At 36.6% G+C, this 18,625-nt stretch overlaps 1 protein-coding gene and 1 long non-coding RNA gene across 5 annotated transcripts in view; one reads left to right on the top strand and one right to left on the bottom strand.

Annotated features, from left to right (window-relative positions):
• CDK8 (cyclin dependent kinase 8) overlaps positions 1 to 18,625 on the bottom strand; it is a 124,737-nt gene that overhangs the window by 97,183 nt on the left and 8,929 nt on the right. The window lies entirely within an intron of this gene.
• Positions 1 to 18,625, top strand: part of LOC113600862 (uncharacterized) — a 67,549-nt gene that overhangs the window by 44,271 nt on the left and 4,653 nt on the right. The window contains exon 3 of the long non-coding RNA XR_008293466.1: positions 513 to 629. This is a non-coding gene — a long non-coding RNA (uncharacterized LOC113600862). The remainder of the gene's footprint in view (positions 1 to 512; positions 630 to 18,625) is intronic.

Below are 18,625 nucleotides of genomic sequence, written 5' to 3'. Positions count from 1 at the left end.
AGCACACCTGTATCCCTTGGATAGATACCTAGTAGTGCAATTGCTGGGTCATAGGGTAGTTCTATTTTTAGTTTTTTTGAGGCACCTCCATACTGTTTTCCAGAGTGGCTGCACCAGCTTGCATTCCTACAAATTCCTCCACTTTAGAGCTACCTGATGATATTGACACTACAAATTTCATTACCTGGTAATAGATCACTCTTGTTAAGTGACATCAAAATGTTACAGTACTCTAAAACAACTCTGATGGGGGTAACACAGATCATCAGGTGTTTCCTAAAGACTAATACTGAATCTATAGCATAAAAGTCTATGGGTTACCACTTACCAACCAGTCACCAATGTCAAGGATTTGTGACCTTGGTAAACTGATGCCTCTCTTCAGGGATCTCACCCAAAGCCCATTTTGGCCCATCAGCTTCCCCTCTTGGAAACCATTTGAGAATCTAATTCTCTAATCATTCAAAGGGATTCCGAATTACTTCGCTCACATCAAGCTTTTTCACTTCCAGCTTTAGAAGATGCGTATGAAGTAATGGGGAATTCTATGTACTAAGGTTCAGAGCAAAAGAATGAAACAATGCAAACAAGACCAAAGAACTCTTTGTCCCAGAGGCTTGTAAAACAAGGTAGGTAGTAGTTTTGAAAAAAGCTACTTTAGATATAATACTGGTTTGTCTTGGGATAAATGGCATGCTTACAACATTTTAGTCCCTTCAGTCCTCTCTGGGATCTTTACTGTTATTACAGAGACTGGAAAAGCAAAGGAAATAATCATAAATTTGATAATTTTGTCAATAACCACACACCTGATTTAGTGGGCTCTTTTGGATGAAGTGGTTTAATTTTGGCTTAATTTCTTGCCTTAATTTTGGCACTCCTGGCCCCTGCAGACTGCAGACTCAGATATAATCCTTTTCTTAGAATTTGTGTTGCAGTGCCTAGGCGTGACCTCCAGAGTATTAAATGTTGCTGCATAGCCACTGTCCAGTCAAATGACCCCAAAATGACCATGTGACAGGAGGAGAGGAAACTCTGATTCTTACAAAGACTAAAGTGACTATCTTCCCCTTTCACACCCCCATCCCGTTTATTTCATCATAACACCTCATAGAGTGATAAAGATCTGGACTGATCATATTTCCAGACATTAATGGGAAGGGGATCTGAGAACCAAAGCCACCTAAAACCACACACTGTCTACATTAACATGGCTTTACTATTTGACTTAATACAGCTTTACTAATCCAGGAACTCTTACCCAGGAAAATAAGTTATAAATAACCTTGTTTCAGGTCCCCAAGATACACTTACCCAAAAAATAAATCCCCTTCCCAGGACAAGTCACCCAACTACGCTTATCAAAGACTTGATCAGAAACTCTTACTTAGGGCCATTATCTTTGCCTTATCCCATTCAGGCTTTTGCAGTGAAAGATCTATATTAAAGCAGACCCCAACATCCTCATAAATACCCTTCCTGTTTCTGAGACACTACTAAAATCCCGTAAAGACAGAAGACTCCCTTACTATAGCAGTAAACTAGGCTTTGCTTTATTAATAAGATATTTTGGTCATCTTTTGGGGAAGCCCATGAGAAAAGTTGTACTGATACCGAAATCAAGGGGGTCCGTAAAAAAATGGCCTATTCCCTACCTGATCTTTTCATAAGCAAGCATCTGCTTCTACAGGCAAACGTTTTACTGCTTTATGCTTAAGTATGAATTGGCTGCTGAGAATCACCATACTTAAGGAAAGCCTCTAATAAGGAGAGACCAAAATAGCTCGGAAGAAACAAAGACAAAGCACCAACGAGAAGAGAAATTAAAACATCTATACTATCACAAAGACATTTAGCTATTGTATCCATAAAACATAAACAAGTTTATATAAAAATATTCAGATGACAGGGTGGCTCATCTGACAAAAAGACAAACCAGACAAAAATATTCAGATGAGCCTGGGTGGCTCAGTCTGCTGAGCTTCTGACTTTGGCTCAGGTCATGATCTCACGGTTCATGAGTTTGAGCCCCACGTTGGGCTCTGTGCTGACAGCTTGCAGCGTGGAGCCTGGAGCCTGCTTTGGATTCTGTGTCTCCCTCTCTCTCTGCCTCTCCCCACACACTTGCATACACGCTCTCTCTCTCTCAAAAATAAACATTTAAAAAATTTTTTGAATAAAAATAAAAAAATAAAACAAAATAAAAATATTCAGATGACAGAAATAAATATGAAAGCAGAATAAAAAATTAACTGGAAAGGCTGAACGATAAAGTTGAAAAATCAAAATCCAAAAAAAGAGAACAAAGTAAATGTAAAGAGAAATGATCAAATAGTTAACATTTTATACAACTGAAAGATGTATTTGCTAACTGAAAGCTCCCTTCCCACATCTCTATACTCTCGGCATAAAAGACCCAGAAATGTATATAATCATAAAAGTTAAAGAAACAGAAGTTTAAAAAGAAGATCTTAAAAGCTTTCAAAAATAAAAAGAAGTTATATACGGGATCAAGAGTCTGAATGGCATTGGACAACACTGAATGGCATTCAACAACACTGAAGTTAGAAGATAACAATATATTCAAAATTCTGGTGTGTGTGTTTTTCTTAATTTCCAACCTAGAATTCCATATCCAGCCAACGTATCACTGTTAGTTTCTTCCCATATCCATAATTTTCATTCTTTTATTATCAGAGCCCCACCAAGCATAGCTGAGCACATATCTACCTAACTAAATATACTAGATTTTCCTGCTTCCCTCGTACCTACTAATAGGTGTGGCTACGTGACAACCTCGTGGCCACTGACATATGAGCAAAAGTAATATGGGCAGCTTCCAGTTCATGCCCTTAAAACAAATCTGCATGCCCTCCACTTCCTCTTTCCTCCTTCTCAAGGACGGAGTAAGACAGGGTAATAAGCCATCTTTGAGCATATAGATAAAGACAGCACACGTGCTGTTGAAGCAAGCACTGAGCATATAGATAAACCACAGAGCAGTTCTTAGTATGTACACGAATCACCTAGGAATCTTGTTAAAATGGAGATTCTGACTCAGTAGGTCTGGGCTGGGCCTGAGATTCTGCATTTTTAACAAGCTCCCATATGTTGCTGCTGTTTCCGGGAATCATACTTAGAGTTCCAAGGCCCAAGAGTAGAGAATGATGTAACAAGAAAGAAGGCACCTGGGTCTCTAGAAAACTCCAGGAAAATCCACTCTATCTTCGCTCAACTCTTGACCAGCTCAGTAAAAAAAGAGAAATAAACGTCTTTATTAAGCCACTGATATACCCCTAAAAAACAAAACAAAACCAAAAACTGACAATGGTGTACTTAGTTGTCTAATAATATTTCTGCCAAAAAATCAGTGATTTATAATTTGCATTAAAATAAACATAAAATCTTGTCCAAGGAATACTCTTATAAAGCTTAAGATTAGACTATATGACAACTTAAATGTTCTAAACTAAGTCTGCTAAATACATTACTTTATATCCTCATGACTAAATAGGAAATAATACAGCTTCACTCCAGACATTTTGAAATGTTAATAAATCATTTATCTACCACTCAGAAAGAATACCTTGGCCTGTTCACTTCCAGTCTGAATTTATGTTTGTCTTTTTTTAAATGTTTATTTATTTTGAGGGGTGTGGGAGAGCGAGCAGGAGGAGGAGCAGAGAGAGAGAGGAAGAGAGAGAATCCAAAGCAGACTCCACACTGTCAGTGCAGAGCCCAACACAGGGCCCGAACCTACCAACTGAGAGACCGTGACCCGAGCTGAAATCAAGAGTCAGATGCTAACTGACTGAGCTACCCAGGTGCCCCTATGTTTGTCTTTCTATATATGTGTTCAGTTAAACATTTTATATATGATTTTTTTATTTTCCAGAATTTCAACAAACACATATTACATTTGATATGAGACAGAGACAGAGACAGAGACAGAGACAGAGAGGCAAACCAAGAAACAGGCAAACCAGGAAACACTCTTAACTACAGAGAACAAACTGAGGGTTACTGGAGGGGAGGTGGGTAGAGGGATGGGCTAAATGGGTGACAGATTAAGGAGTACACTTGTAGTGATGAGCCCCGGGTGATGTATGGATGTGGTGAAGCACTATATTGTACACCTGAAACAAAAACAACACTGTAAGCTAACTAACTGGAATTGAAATAAAAACTTAAAGAAAAAAATAAATGAAATATTAAAAAATAAAAAATTCTCACAAAGAAAAAAAGAAACCAATTATTTTCTTTTAAAACCTAAATAATACCAATTATTTTGAATGAATATAAATATATCCTAGTTCATATATCTCAATACAATGAGATATCAACTCATATGAATGCTAACAAATCAGTTAAAGGAAAGCAAAAAAGGGGTAGATTTAAAGTAACCTTCAAGAAATCTCATAGGGACCTGGGAGAGAAGTTTTATATAGAGTGCATATATTGTATTCAGCATTCACATTCCAACTGCGCTTTTAATATTTATCATAGAGTCTTTAATCCTTATCATAGTCTTTCTGTACTACAGGTTATATGACCCTTCTCTTTGCTCACATAACATTCAGAGTATACCACATTAATAGCACTGTTAAAATTTTCTAATTGCATCACATCAGATAATGATGGGCTCTCCCACTGTCTGTGATGCTAAGATTGATCATTTTGTTAAGCTGGTGACTGCCAGAACTCTCCATATGTAAAGGTGTATCTTCTTCTCTGCAATTAGAAAATTATTCATGAGGTGATACTTGGAGATGAAAGGAATATTCTATATCCCAACAAACTTTCACCATACGACTTTAGTATCCATAGATGACCCTTGCCTGAATCAATTATTATACTGGGAGTCTCAAAATGCTTTTTTCTGATTCTATCATTCCTTCTACATTTATCAAATGGCATTCTTCTATAAAGAACTCCCTCTTCCGAACTTTTTTACTGTCAATAGGGATTCATGGATTCTTTATTTGACATATTATAATCTATTATTCTTTTTGATGTTCAAATTGCCCCAAATTTGTCCAGTAAAAACCTCTTCATGTCTACTCCTATTCCTTTTGAAATGATTTGACATCTTTGAAGATGCCACTAGAAGGCAAACAGAATTTGAGACCTAAATAATTAAATAAGACAAACACTGTAAGACAATTCAATAAGACTGTCCCACACAGCTTCCTGTTTTTCCATCTCTCCATTAATGGCACCGTCACCAACTCTGTTATTCAAGCCAGAAACCTCAGAATAATTCTCGACCCTCCCTTTCCCTCACCACTAGGCAGAGAAGGAAATAGGGTGATTGGAGGAATGGAGCATTGTTACTTTCCAGTTCATGCTCTTCTATGTATTATGTATACTGTTTATACTTCTTTTTGTGCCCATTTCATTAGCTTAAAAAATTTTAAAGAACTGTTCAAAAAATGTAAGTATGTTGCTCATCAACTTTGAAAGGCAAACCAACCATCTCCAGGTTTCATCATAACTTACTATACTTTTTCTAGATCTAGCCCATTGGTCCAAAGTTCTCTCATAACGGATCCTCATATAAAATCTCAGAGCTGGTAGGATGATACAAGTCATCTAGTCCAAACATCCACCCAATACTTGAGTTTCCTTCACAACTCCATCAATTTGTCATTTCGGATATGCCGAGACCATGTGTATAAAGAAAGAATTCTCTGGGGCAACTGGGAGGCACAGTTCTTAAGCATCCAACCTTGATTTCGGCTCAGGTCATGAACTCACAGTTGTGAGACTGAGCCCTGTGTTGGGTTCGACACCGGGCATGGAGGCTGCTTGAGGTTCTCTCTCTCCCTCCGTCCCTCTCCCAAGCTCGCATGCTCTCTGCATGCTCTCTGGACAGGAAGGAAGGTAGAAAGGTAGGAAGGTAGGAAGGTAGGAAGGAAGGAAACAAAACAAAAGAAAGGGAGGGAGGGAAAATTGTCTCATGCTTAGACAACTTGGTCTGTTAAAAAATTGCTCGGGGCGCCTGGGTGGCGCAGTCGGTTAAAGTGTCCGACTTCAGCCAGGTCACGATCTCGCGGTCCGGGAGTTCGAGCCCCGCGTCAGGCTCTGGGCTGATGGCTCAGAGCCTGGAGCCTGTTTCCGATTCTGTGTCTCCCTCTCTCTCTGCCCCTCCCCCGTTCATGCTCTGTCTCTCTCTGTCCCAAAAAAATAAATAAACGTTGAAAAAAAATTAAAAAATAAAAATAAAAAATTGCTCATGTTAAAGTGCCAAAGTGCATCTTTAGTTTCAGACATAGTCATAGTTCCACATCTTGGGTCCCAAAGAAGTTCTGTTAGTCTTCTAGATTTAAAATAGTACCCATATGGGAAGGTATGCTTATACCCCTTGATTTAACCATCAGAAGACAGAGGATAAAACCTCAAGTTCCATTTAGTAACTAATTGTGAATCTATCATTCATGAATATACCTAAACTTTTCTAGAAATTATGTTTTCAGCAACAAAATAAACTACTATAGAGCTTCTATCCAACTGTCCTACTTCAAGATTGGGAAACAAAAACAGCTCATAAGCCTAAGATTTAGAAACAAGTTTATATTCAGGATTGCCTGGGTGGCTCAGTTGGTTAAGTGTCCAACTTTTAATTTTAGCTCAGGTCATGATCCCAGGGTCCTGGGATCAAGCCCTGCATCGGACTCTGCGCTGACAGCATGAAGCCTGCTTGGGATTCTCAGTCTCTCTCCCTTCCCACCCCCTCTCAAGATAAATAAACAAAAAAAAAAGAAATTCATATTCAACTTACTTGTATAGTCACAGTTTTCTAAACTTCAAATCCACCCCTTTAATTTCCAACCTGAAAGACCCAAACCCTTTTAGTTTATATATTATAACATCCTTCTCCCAATAATTTTACTTGCCTTTCTCCAAACCTGTTCTAATTATCTTCCTACAAAATGACAACACTTGTCAAAAGTAAAAAGGTACTACAATTTTGTACAATAGTAGAATTACATTTTCTACTTTGTTTTTAATACGTGGTCTAAGTGATAACAGTGAATACCTGCCTCCTTTGCCCAACTCCCACCCCCGCAATATGTGTTTTCTAGAGATACTCTCCCCCTACAACTTTCTGGAACCCATTCAAATGCTTATAACAAGAACAAACATATTTATACAACCAGATCCTATTCAAAATGCATAGTTTACTGAGCCAAGCTTGAACACCTGCACTGAGCCAGAGCAACAACAGTGTGTTTCAATATATGAAAAGGGTCATCTGGCCATTTGCAATCAACAAGTATTTACAGTACTTATTATTTACTCTATACTAGCAAATACAGGCAAGTCTCTTATAGCATGAGTTTTTTTATAACATAATGTAATTATAACCTCACCAATTAGGGGAAAAGAATCAGTATGTGAAGGCACTGTTATTACAATGCAAAATGGAATCAGCATAGAGTAAGTAGGAAAAATAATAGTTGCATCCAAACAATAGATAGATGCACACATAGACAGATGCACTGTTTGAGTGTCTGGGGTTCTTCTGGGATAGAATTGTTCTGTTTACCCAAGCATTGTTTTTTCTTTTGTTTACCACTGCCAGTAATAAACAAAAGAATGCATGGTCAAGGACAAAGGTGATAGGGATGTCTAAGAATCTTCTGAGTAGACTAAATGGTAAAGGAGTAAACATATGATTTGTTTCTGTTAACTTGTCAATAGATACAGTACTTCCAGGTTACGCTTATAAAAATACATATATCATACATAGCAAGTCAGCAGAAACCCTGTAATCCCCTCTCCCAATGAAAGAGCTGTTTCTTTAAGGGTTTTTTCATAATAAAACATTTCTCAGGAACACAACCATGACATTATAGCAGAAGCACTATAGGTTATTATCTGAAAACAAAACATACTTAGGAAAATCATCTACTAATAAACATCTCAAATTCTTCTTGACAGACGTGAATTAGCATTAATTGGGCACTGGAGAAACAGGGAATCACGAATAACTGAACAAAGCAAGATTAATAAATACATTAAAGTACACAAAACTTAGATGGCCTTACAAGAGCTTGAAAACTTTGTTTACATGCTTTATCTTACCATGTTATACAAAAGACCTCTGTGAGATGAATTCATTTTACAGATGAGAAATCTAAAGTGCTCAGATTAAATGAATTGCCCAAGCTCATAAAGCTAGTAGTATATTGCATGTAAGATGTCAGTCTCATATCTAATAATGTTATGAAAATAAAAATTACTAAGAGGTCTTACCTAACAGAAAAAAACTAGAAACATTACCATTTAAAATCAAAAGTAAAGCAAAAATATTCCACCCCCAGCCAATGCTGGTTACTTTAGATTTTCTAACATTGAAGAACTAGAAAGAGATTAATAATAAAACTAAAAACATAATAGGAAAGAGTCACAAATCCATTAAAAATTTTTAACTACACAGGAACAGAAAGTTTATGGCTATTTGGCCACCATGGTAGGTTAATGGGGATTCACTGAACTATCTTTACTTTGGGTATGTTTTTAAAATTCCATAACAAATAGTTAACAAATCATTGTTAGTATAAGTATGTCACAAATAATTGCATGAGATCAAATGACACACAAAACTACACATAAGACTACTAAAACAAATAAAGTACCTAGTAATAAACAATATGTAGGATCTATAGGAATGTAACTGCAAGGCTTTATCAAGATTCATAAGATAAAATTTGAACAAATAAAAACATAACCATGCTGCTGAATATAAACAGTAATTAACACATTAAACACAACTTAAATCCACGTCAAAAAATATTTTTTAGAACTTGAATTGTTGCTTTTAAAGTTTACTTAGAATAAATGGACAAAAAAACTAAATTTTTTTTAAAGAAAAGTTATGAAAGGGTACCTCACCAGTTATTATAGTCTATGACTTAAAACAATAGGGGAATAACACAAGAATAGACAGATCGATGGGCTGGCGGAGAAAGTCCAGAAAGAAACACAAGTGTATATGCAAACTCAGGGTAGTGATAAAGGTGGCATTTCAAATATACCGTGAAAGAATTATTCAACAGTACTAAAAGGACTACAAAAACTACAGTTAGAATCCTGTATAACATTGCTCTGACAAATACATTTGATCAAATAAAATTTAACTGCAAAAACTTTTTTAACCCATAAAAACGCTAGAAGAAAATGTAAGAGGGGCACCTGGGTGGCTCAGTCGGTTGGGCGGCCGACTTCGGCTCAGGTCATGATCTCACGGTCCGTGAGTTCAAGCCTCGCGTCGGGCTCTGTGCTGACAGCTCAGGGCCTGGAGCCTGTTTCAGATTCTGTGTCTCCCTCTCTCTGACCCTCCCCCATTCATGCTCTGTCTCTCTCTGTCTCAAAAATGAATAAATGTTAAAAAAAAAAAATTAAAAAAAAAGAAAATGTAAGAAAAAATGTATATAATAAAGTCAGAGGCAGTAAGACAACGAGATTTTATTACACATTAATATTTCCTAAGTGTAAAAATTGACAAATGAAAAATTAGAAATACTTACAATATGAAAAAAAGAGTTGATATCCCAATAAACAAGGCACTTAAAAAAAAATTTAAAGAAGAAAATGATAGGAAAACAGGCAAAATATGGGCAATTCACAAAAGAAATTAAATAAGGAATAAATAAGAAACTATAAATTTAAATATGAATGAAACAAAAAGAAGTAAAACCATGATTCCATAGGTTTCCTACCAAATTTGCAAAGATTAAAAGAAAATTATTTTTAAAATTATATAATAGAGATAATGATCAAGAAAGTGGCAAACATTACTCCTGTTCATTATGAATGAGATTACAAGTAAGTTCAACTTTCTTGGAGAAAATCTGGCCTTATATATCAAAAACCTGATTCAATAAAGCCACTTCTAGAAATGTTTCCTACAGATAAAATCATGGATGTCTACAAAGATGTAGCAATAAAATTTTAACTGCAAAAGATACTTGAATGTAAAAATAAATATATATAAGACACCACCACACAATACAATAAATACACATTAAAAACTTAACAGAAAGATGGTAAGTAACATGGAATATACATAATTTATTGTTGAGGGAATGAAGCAGGTTTAAAAACAATAGGCACAATATGATCCGACTTTTAAAAAACATGACTAGAAAAATGTCTGGGTGGCCAAAGTAAGGTGAATTTTATTTTCTTCTTAGAATTTATTTGCACTGTAAGTTCTACAACTGATACTCCATTACTCCCATAATTTAAAAAGCATTAAGTTGCATCTTTAACTGACAACTGACGAGGGAAGAGTAAAGTAAAACAATATGGGCAGATGAACTCTGAAAACACAACTGTTTAGTACAGAAACCAATACATGCATACATATAAATTGTATACTACATTTTAGGATGATTTTCATCAGTGATTAAAATAAACGTTTGATGAAGAAAAAGTGAACCAGTTACCCAGAAAACTTTGTAACCTAGAGCCATATGTCTAAGGTATCCCAATCTATTAGAAAAGTAAAAGATAGTAGCAAATGCAATCAGAGTTTAATCTTTATGAACCACAGATTATTCTAAACAATCTTGAAAAACAAGAATAAGGCTAGAGAGAACTCACACCCCTGATTTCACTTACTACAAAGCTACAGTAATCAAAACACTCTGGTAATGACAAAAGGACAGACATATATCATACAGACCAAAAGAATAGAGTCTAGAAATAAACGCTTGCATATATGGTCAAATGATTCTTGATAAAGGTGCTTGGGCCGGTCAATGGAGGAAAAGACATCTTTTCAACAAGTATTTGAAAAGTGGATATCCACATGCAAAAGAATGAAGCTGTACCATTACCTAATACCATATACAAAACTTAACCCAAAATAGATCCATGACCTCAATGTAAGACCCAAAACTAGACAAGTCTTAGTAAAAAAAAAAAAAAAAAAAAAAAAAAACACACACACAACAAACAAACAAAAACAAACCAGGGTGAAGGCTTCAAAACATTGGATTTAGCAATGATTTCTTGGATAGAACATCAAAGGCACAGAAAACAAAACAAAACAAAACAGACAAACTGGACTTTATAATTTTTTTTTAATTTGTGTATCAAAAGACAATATGCAGAGTAAAAAGGTAACCTGCAGAATGGGAGAAAATACTTGCAAATCATGTATGTTATAAGTAATTAATATCCAGAATATAGAGAGAACTCCTAAAATTCAACAACAAAAAATAAACCACCAATTCAAAAATGAGCAAAAGACCTGAATAGACATTTCTCCAGAGACCTTACCAATGGCCAATAAACACATGAAAAGATGCTCAACATCACTAATCATCAGGGAAATGCAAATAAAACTGTGAGATCCCAGCTAATACCCATCAGGATGGCTACTATAAAAACAAACAAAAACCAGAAAATAATAAACACTGGCAAGGATGTGGAGAAACTGGAACCCCTACGCACTGTTGGCGGAAATGCAAAATGATACAGCCACTGTGGAAAACAGGATGGCAATTCCTCAAAAAAATTAAGAACAGAATTCCCATATGATCCAGCAATCCCACTTCTGGGGATACATCAAAGAGAACTGAAAGCTGGGTCCTGAGATATTTGCACACCCATGTTCACAATAGCATTATTCACAGTGGCTAAAATGTGGAAGCTACCCAAGTGTCCATCAATGGATGAATGGATAAGCAAATTGTGGTGTAAACAATGAAATGTTACTTAGCCTTAAAAAGGAAGAAAGTTCTGATATATGCTGAAACATAGACAAATTTTCAGGACACTCTGCTAAGTGAAATAAGCCAGTTACAAAAAGATAAATATTGTGTGATTCTACTTACGTGAAATACTTAAAGCAGCAGACACAAAAAGTAGAATGGGGTTTCCCACAGGCTGGATGAGAGGAGTAGGGGGACCAGATACAGTATTACTGACCAGATACAGAGTTTCTATTTCACAAGATGTAGAGAGTTCTGGAGATACATGGTGGGTGATGGCTGAACAACAATAAGAATTTACTTAATATCAGTGAACGGTATACTTAAAAATGGCTACAATAGTAAATTTTATATTCAGTGTATTTTACCACAATTTAAAAAATGAAAAATAAAATCTTGAAAAAGAAGAACAAAATTGGAGTTCTCACACTTCCCAATTTTGAAACGGACAGTAATCAATGTCATGTGGTACTACTGGCTTACGAACAAACATAGATCAGTCAAACTGAATGGAAGGGATAAGAAACAAATCCTACATTTAGGACCAACCAATTTTTAACAAAGGTGCCCAGACAATTCAAAGATGCTGGGACAGCTGGATACCCACAAGCAGCAAAAGAACGAAGTTGGACCCCAACTCCCATGATATTCAAAACTGATCACAGACCTAATCTAAGAGTTAAAATTATAAAACTCTTAGGAAAAAACATAGGAGTAAGTTCTTTGTGACCTTGGGTCAGACAGCAGTTTTTAGATACAACACCAAAGTACAAGTGGCAAAAGAAAAAATAAATACATTGGATTGTATCAAAATTAAAAGCTTCTGTGCTATAAACACCACCAACAAGAAAGTAAAAAGACAACCCAGAGTGGGAAAAAGATTTGCAAATTGTGTTATCTGATTGGGGTCTAGTATCCAGAATATGAAGAAAAAAAAAAAAAAAACCTACAACTCAATAATAAAAAGATAAGCCAAATTTAAAATGAGCAAAGGATTTGATTATGTTTTCCCAAGATGTACAAATGGTCAAAAAGTACATGACAAGATACTCAACATAATTGTCATCAGGGAAATGCAAATCAAAACCACAATGAGATACCACTTAATACCCATAAGGATGGCTATATTAAAAAAAAAAAAAAAGGAAAACATGCGTTGGCAAGGATGTGGAGAAATTGGAACCCTAGTGCGTTGCTGGTGGGAACGTAAAATGTTGCAGCGACCGTGGAAATAGTTTGATGGTTACATAAAAATTAAGCAGAGTTACCATATGATCTGGCAATTCTACTCCTAGGTATATACCCAAGGAATTGAAAGCAGGAACTTGGATAGTTGTACACACCAATGTCACAGCAGCATGATTACAAAAACTGGTAACTCAAATATCCATCAATTGATAAATGACTAAACAAAATGTGATACATGCTAAATCACTGATGAGCCTTGAAGACATTATGTTAAGTGAAAGAAGCCAATCACAAAAGACCACATACTGTATGATTTCATTTAAATGAAATGTCCACCGTAGGCAAATCCAGATGCAGAAAACAGATTTGTGGTTGCCTAGGGCTAGGAGGTTGAAGGGAAAGGGGAATGACTGCTAATGGGTACAGGGTTTCTTTAAGAGGGAAAAAAAACATTCCAAAATTAGATTGTGGTGATAACTGCACAACCCTGTGAATATACTAAAAAAACAAGGAACTGTATGTTTTAAAAAGGTAAATTGTATGCTATGGAAATCTTTATCTCAATAAAGCTACAAAAAAACTTTTATAAACTATACAATTATAACTTCTTGGAAGGTATTACTAATATTTTCTGATGAAGACAACTGGGATTTAATTTCCCTACTTAGTACACTGCAATGAAATCAAAAGTACTTTTAACACTTTTAAAATAAATAACTAGTGGCAAATGTTATCTTACATTCCAAAACGTTTCTGGGATAATTATAGGACAGAATTTCACGAAGGCAAAATGTAATTGTACCGCATTCTGATTGGAGAACCAGCAAGCGTACCTCCACTCAGCAGGTCCCGCTACAAAGTGCGGTAGAAACAGAGCAAAGACACCGCGCGATCAACGTCAAAATACCAGGGTTTGCAGGCGTTACACTTGGTTTGTTTTTGATAGCACTGAAAACTTCAAGTACTTAAAGAACATCAGGCTGAATCACCTTTTAGAACTGAATGGTCCAATCCAAAAAACAAACAAACAACAAACAAAAAACCAGAAGAGACACAAATGAAGTATGAGAAGTATGTGCTACTTTGATAGATTTCCGTATGTTTTTTTCACTTACATACTTCAGAATCTAGCTCATGTCACAAGCCTGAAGGGGATCTGCAGAGGTCAGCTAGTCTGGCTAAAAAAAGGATAATAGTTACTTTCAACTCCAGGATATCTGGTTTAAATTTTCAAGTAGAGCTGGACTCATTTGTACTAAAATAGATTTTAAGATAAGAAGATAACATGTTTGCATACTCCTTCTGCTTCCTAACTCCCTATACAGAGTAAATACCTTCCAACTTCTGTCCAGCAGAAATTATGTCTATGAATAGAGAATTATTTTTAATAGTACTTAGAACTTTAAAAAGTCTCTTTGAAGTTAAAATGCCTCAGAATTATCTTATGGATAATCACCTGCCTGCTTATCTACCATGAATGATTACCTCTGCTGAACACACACAGTCAAGCAATTCTATCGGCAGAATGAGTCCATGGAGACAAGCCCACAGGTCACTGAAACAGGTGACAAAAGCACAAGGCTAAAAAATAAAAAAACTACAAAACAGAAAAAGCAAACCAAAAAGTGGGAGAAAGGAAAATTTGAGGTGAAGATCAGTGCTGGGTAGAGAATGAAAGGAAGACCAAAGCCAAGCAACAGGAAAAAGAAGGGATCATCTAAGCAAAAAGTAAAAGAGTCAGTGTTAAACAAATGGTTGGAGGTAGAATATATCCAGAGCATTAGTTATTTGTAATAGGAACACGGTGTACCAGCAGTTTTGAGTGGGAAACAAGAAACACGATGAAGTGAACATGAAATAAGATGTAAACATAATAATGACTGCAACTTTAAACATCCACATGGCTCTTAAATATTTCTAGCCCAGCAAGTAATCTAAAATGCATAACACTATGTGGGCAAAGAGAACTCAAAGCAAAAAGTTCCAAAAGAATAACCTAAACCATTCTAACTTTACGATGTATTTAACCCCTATGGTTCAAACATCCCATTACTATATCTATTCCCACTTCTTCCTTCAGGTAAGTTTTGTTTGTGGAGTTTTGATGGGAGCAAAATTGGTGTAACCTGTTTAGAGGACATTAAGATTGTCCACAGAAGAGCCTTAAGGTAAGAGCGGTAAGGTACCAGGGTTGTTATCAGTAACTTGTGCTTAGGCATAATGACCAGTTTCTAGAACTGAGAGAAACCAGGAAGGATAAAAATCCCTGTAGATACAGCAAGGGAACTTCTCTTACTTCATGAAAACTTTACTCTGCACCAGTGGCATCAGCCACAGCAAATATCCCTGTGGGGAGCCTGGGGACCTGGGGAGTTCTGCCTCCACCTGAAAGAATGTTGTGTGCAAAGACAGTAAAGGACATTTGTTGCGGTGCTTTTTAGAAGCACATATTAAGTGAAAGAACCTAAAGTCCCCTCAATGGAACCAGTATACTACGTTCTATCCATAAAACAGAATGATAAGCTGATGAACTGAATTGCGATCTACGTGCAGGTACTGATCACCAAAACATATGAACTGAAGAAAAGCAAGGCACGGACTCATACACATGATACCATACACTTTGTGTTTAAAGATACTGACATATGGACCTTTCTAACTAATTCTGACACATAGCCAGGGAGCCATTAAAGAAATAAGTGATAAAGGTAACTTCCTAAAAATAAGAGCTGCACACAAAAAACAATACCATCAATAAAGTCAAAAGACGTTTGTTTCCACAAACTGTAAAGCGTGACACAAGAAAGCTATCAGCGGACAGCTCTGGGGAGAAGGACCTGGGTGGCTGGAGGAGACAGAGTGAAAACACACAAGTCTACATTTCCTCAGTACATTTACATTTTTTCATGTACGTGTAGTATTGTCTGCTCAAAATGAACAAAGTATTACAATAAATTTTGAAGTCTATCCATACATAGATATGCTTCTATATGCATAGACACAAGAAGATGCTGACAGTGGCTATTCTAAAGAGGGAGACTCAGATTGCCCTAGGTATCCTTATGTACTGTTTAAATTTTTTATCATGAGATACATGAATTTTATAACCCAATCTTATTTTATAAGAAGAATTTGCTTGTTGAAAGTACATAACCTTTGACCCTGAAATTCCATTTCAAGGACTAACTACAACTGGAAAACTGCAGACATATTTTCTAGGAGGTCCTTTGTTAATTGTAATGGCTAAAATTTGGAGACTATTTACATTTTTTCGATCACTAGAGAACTGGTTCACTAGATAGATACATATTTACATACATACATATAATGTAATGACTGCAATAATTAAAGCTGATGGTTTAGAACTATATTTACTGACAGGAAGAGATGCATAATATTCTTGAATGAAAAAAATGTTAAGATCATAGATTTCGTTAATCTCTACCTACATTCATAGCATTATTTGGAAAGATGATAAAGAAAATAGTACTTGTCTCCAGTAGCAGAGTTAAGGCTTTTGGTTTCCGTATACATTTCTTGGGGTGCCTGGGTGGCTCAGTCGGTTGAGCGTCCGACTTCAGCTCAGGTCACGATTTCACGGTTTGTGAGTTCGAGTCCCGCATCGGGATCTGTGCTGATAGCTCAGAGCCCGGAGCCTGCTTCAGGTTCTGTGTCCCCCTCTCTCTCTGCCTCTCCCCTGCTCGTGCTCTGTCTCTGTCTCTCAAAAGTGAATAAACATTAAAAATAAATAAAATTTCTAAAATTTCTAGTTTCTGTATACATTTCTAGACTATGAATTTTCTACAATAAACCTATAATTGTAAATAATTATAATTCTTTTATAATCAGACAAAAAAGCAATTTTATTTTTTAAAAAAAAAGAACTATCTCAAATACCATGGAATGAATGAATGTACAAATAAAGAGCAAGTCAGCATATACAATTTTAGCTTCAATAATAAGCCAATGTGGAAACAAAGGTGGAAGTAAACTTCATTGCTTGGCCCTGAATAATAAGGCTACCCATAAAAGTACCACAAAATATTCTGGATAAAACCTACAAAGCGACTTATAATTTCAGCTCTAGTGTCCAAAAATCTTTTGCTGAATTTTTCTTCTGTTTAAAATACTTAACCAAGGGATGCCTGGGTGGCTCAGTCGGTTAAGTGTCCAACTCTTGATTTTGGCTCAGGTCACAGTCTCATGGTTCGTGGGTTCAAGCTCTGTGTCAGGCTCCGCTTTGAGCTCCACATTGATGGTGTGGATGGAGCCTGCTTGGGATACTGTCTCCCACTCTCTCTGTCCTCCTCCCCTGCTTGCTCTCTCTCTCTCTCTCTCTCTCTCTGTCAAAATAAACAAACATTAAAATAATTAAAAATAGGGGTGCCTGGGTGGCGCAGTCGGTTAAGCGTCCGACTTCAGCCAGGTCACGATCTCGCGGTCCGGGAGTTCGAGCCCCGCGTCGGGCTCTGGGCTGATGGCTCAGAGCCTGGAGCCTGTTTCCGATTCTGTGTCTCCCTCTCTCTCTGCCCCTCCCCCATTCATGCTCTGTCTCTCTCTGTCCCAAAAATAAATAAACGTTGAAAGAAAAAATTAAAAAAAAATAAAATAAAATAATTAAAAATAAACAAATAAAATACTTAACCCAAATACTTCATTATCTCCCTTGCCCTCTGTGTGGCATAGGGTATGCCTACCACTCCTTCTGAAAACACTCTTTCCTTGGTTGGTATGATTTTACCTTACAAGGCCTTGGCTGTTCTCCAAGTTGCCATGTACAGCCAATAAGTTGTGCACTGCACAATTGCTGGTGCACAGTGGGAATGACCCTGAGTTTTCTCCTCCTCCTCGGGACTCAACTTGTTGGCCTCCTGGATGGACATCTGTTTCTCTACATTCTGTCCTAGGACCTCTTCTTACTCTACACTTTGTCTAGGCAATTTCAAGATGACTCGAAGCTATTACTTCAAGTACCTGGTTAACTCCCAAGTTTTTCCCTATCCAGATCTCTATCTTGAGCACTACACTCATGTTATCTGCCTAACGGACATTTCTTCTTAGATGTTTAACAGGTACATGCATTTCAATACACCAAAACTCAGTTCATCATGTTCCCCATCAAACCTGCTCCTCTTTCTGTTTTGGCTATCTATGTAAATGGCAGTATCTTGCTGCTTATGCCAGAAACCTAGACCTTACCCTTGGTTCTTCTGACTCCTTCCTCTCTCACATTCAATAAATCAACAGGTCCTATCAATTGTTCGTCATTCCCTCTGTCATTCCCTAATTCAAGCCTCTAGCACCTCTCACCTGGATTACTATTACATTTTCCCAACCCCAGTTCCCCGTAGCTACCAGCTATTCTGAGTATGTTGTCAAGCACTCTTTTTAAATGATTAATCTGAACTTGCTACCTGTTTAAATCCTACAAATGGTCCCCATTGTCTTCAGAATCAAGTAAGAAGTCCACGACATGATTTCCAAGACTCCACTTACTTCTCCAACTTAATTTTTTGTACCTCTCACCCTACCCGTTACCACTCTCTGCAATCTGGTATTGAAACCCTTCCAATTCCCTCACCATACTATCTTTTCTTCGTATCTCTATAAATGCTACTTGACGGTGGCTCCAAAGGGTCCTGGAGACAGCTTTAGCCTTCCCTCCTACAACATAACATAAAAGCTCTCAAAATCACTTCAAATAAATAACT

The sequence above is a fragment of the Acinonyx jubatus genome, chromosome A1 (assembly GCF_027475565.1).
Source record: "Acinonyx jubatus isolate Ajub_Pintada_27869175 chromosome A1, VMU_Ajub_asm_v1.0, whole genome shotgun sequence".
Taxonomy (NCBI): Eukaryota; Metazoa; Chordata; class Mammalia; order Carnivora; family Felidae; genus Acinonyx; species Acinonyx jubatus.
This window is presented reverse-complemented; position numbering and strand designations above follow the sequence as displayed.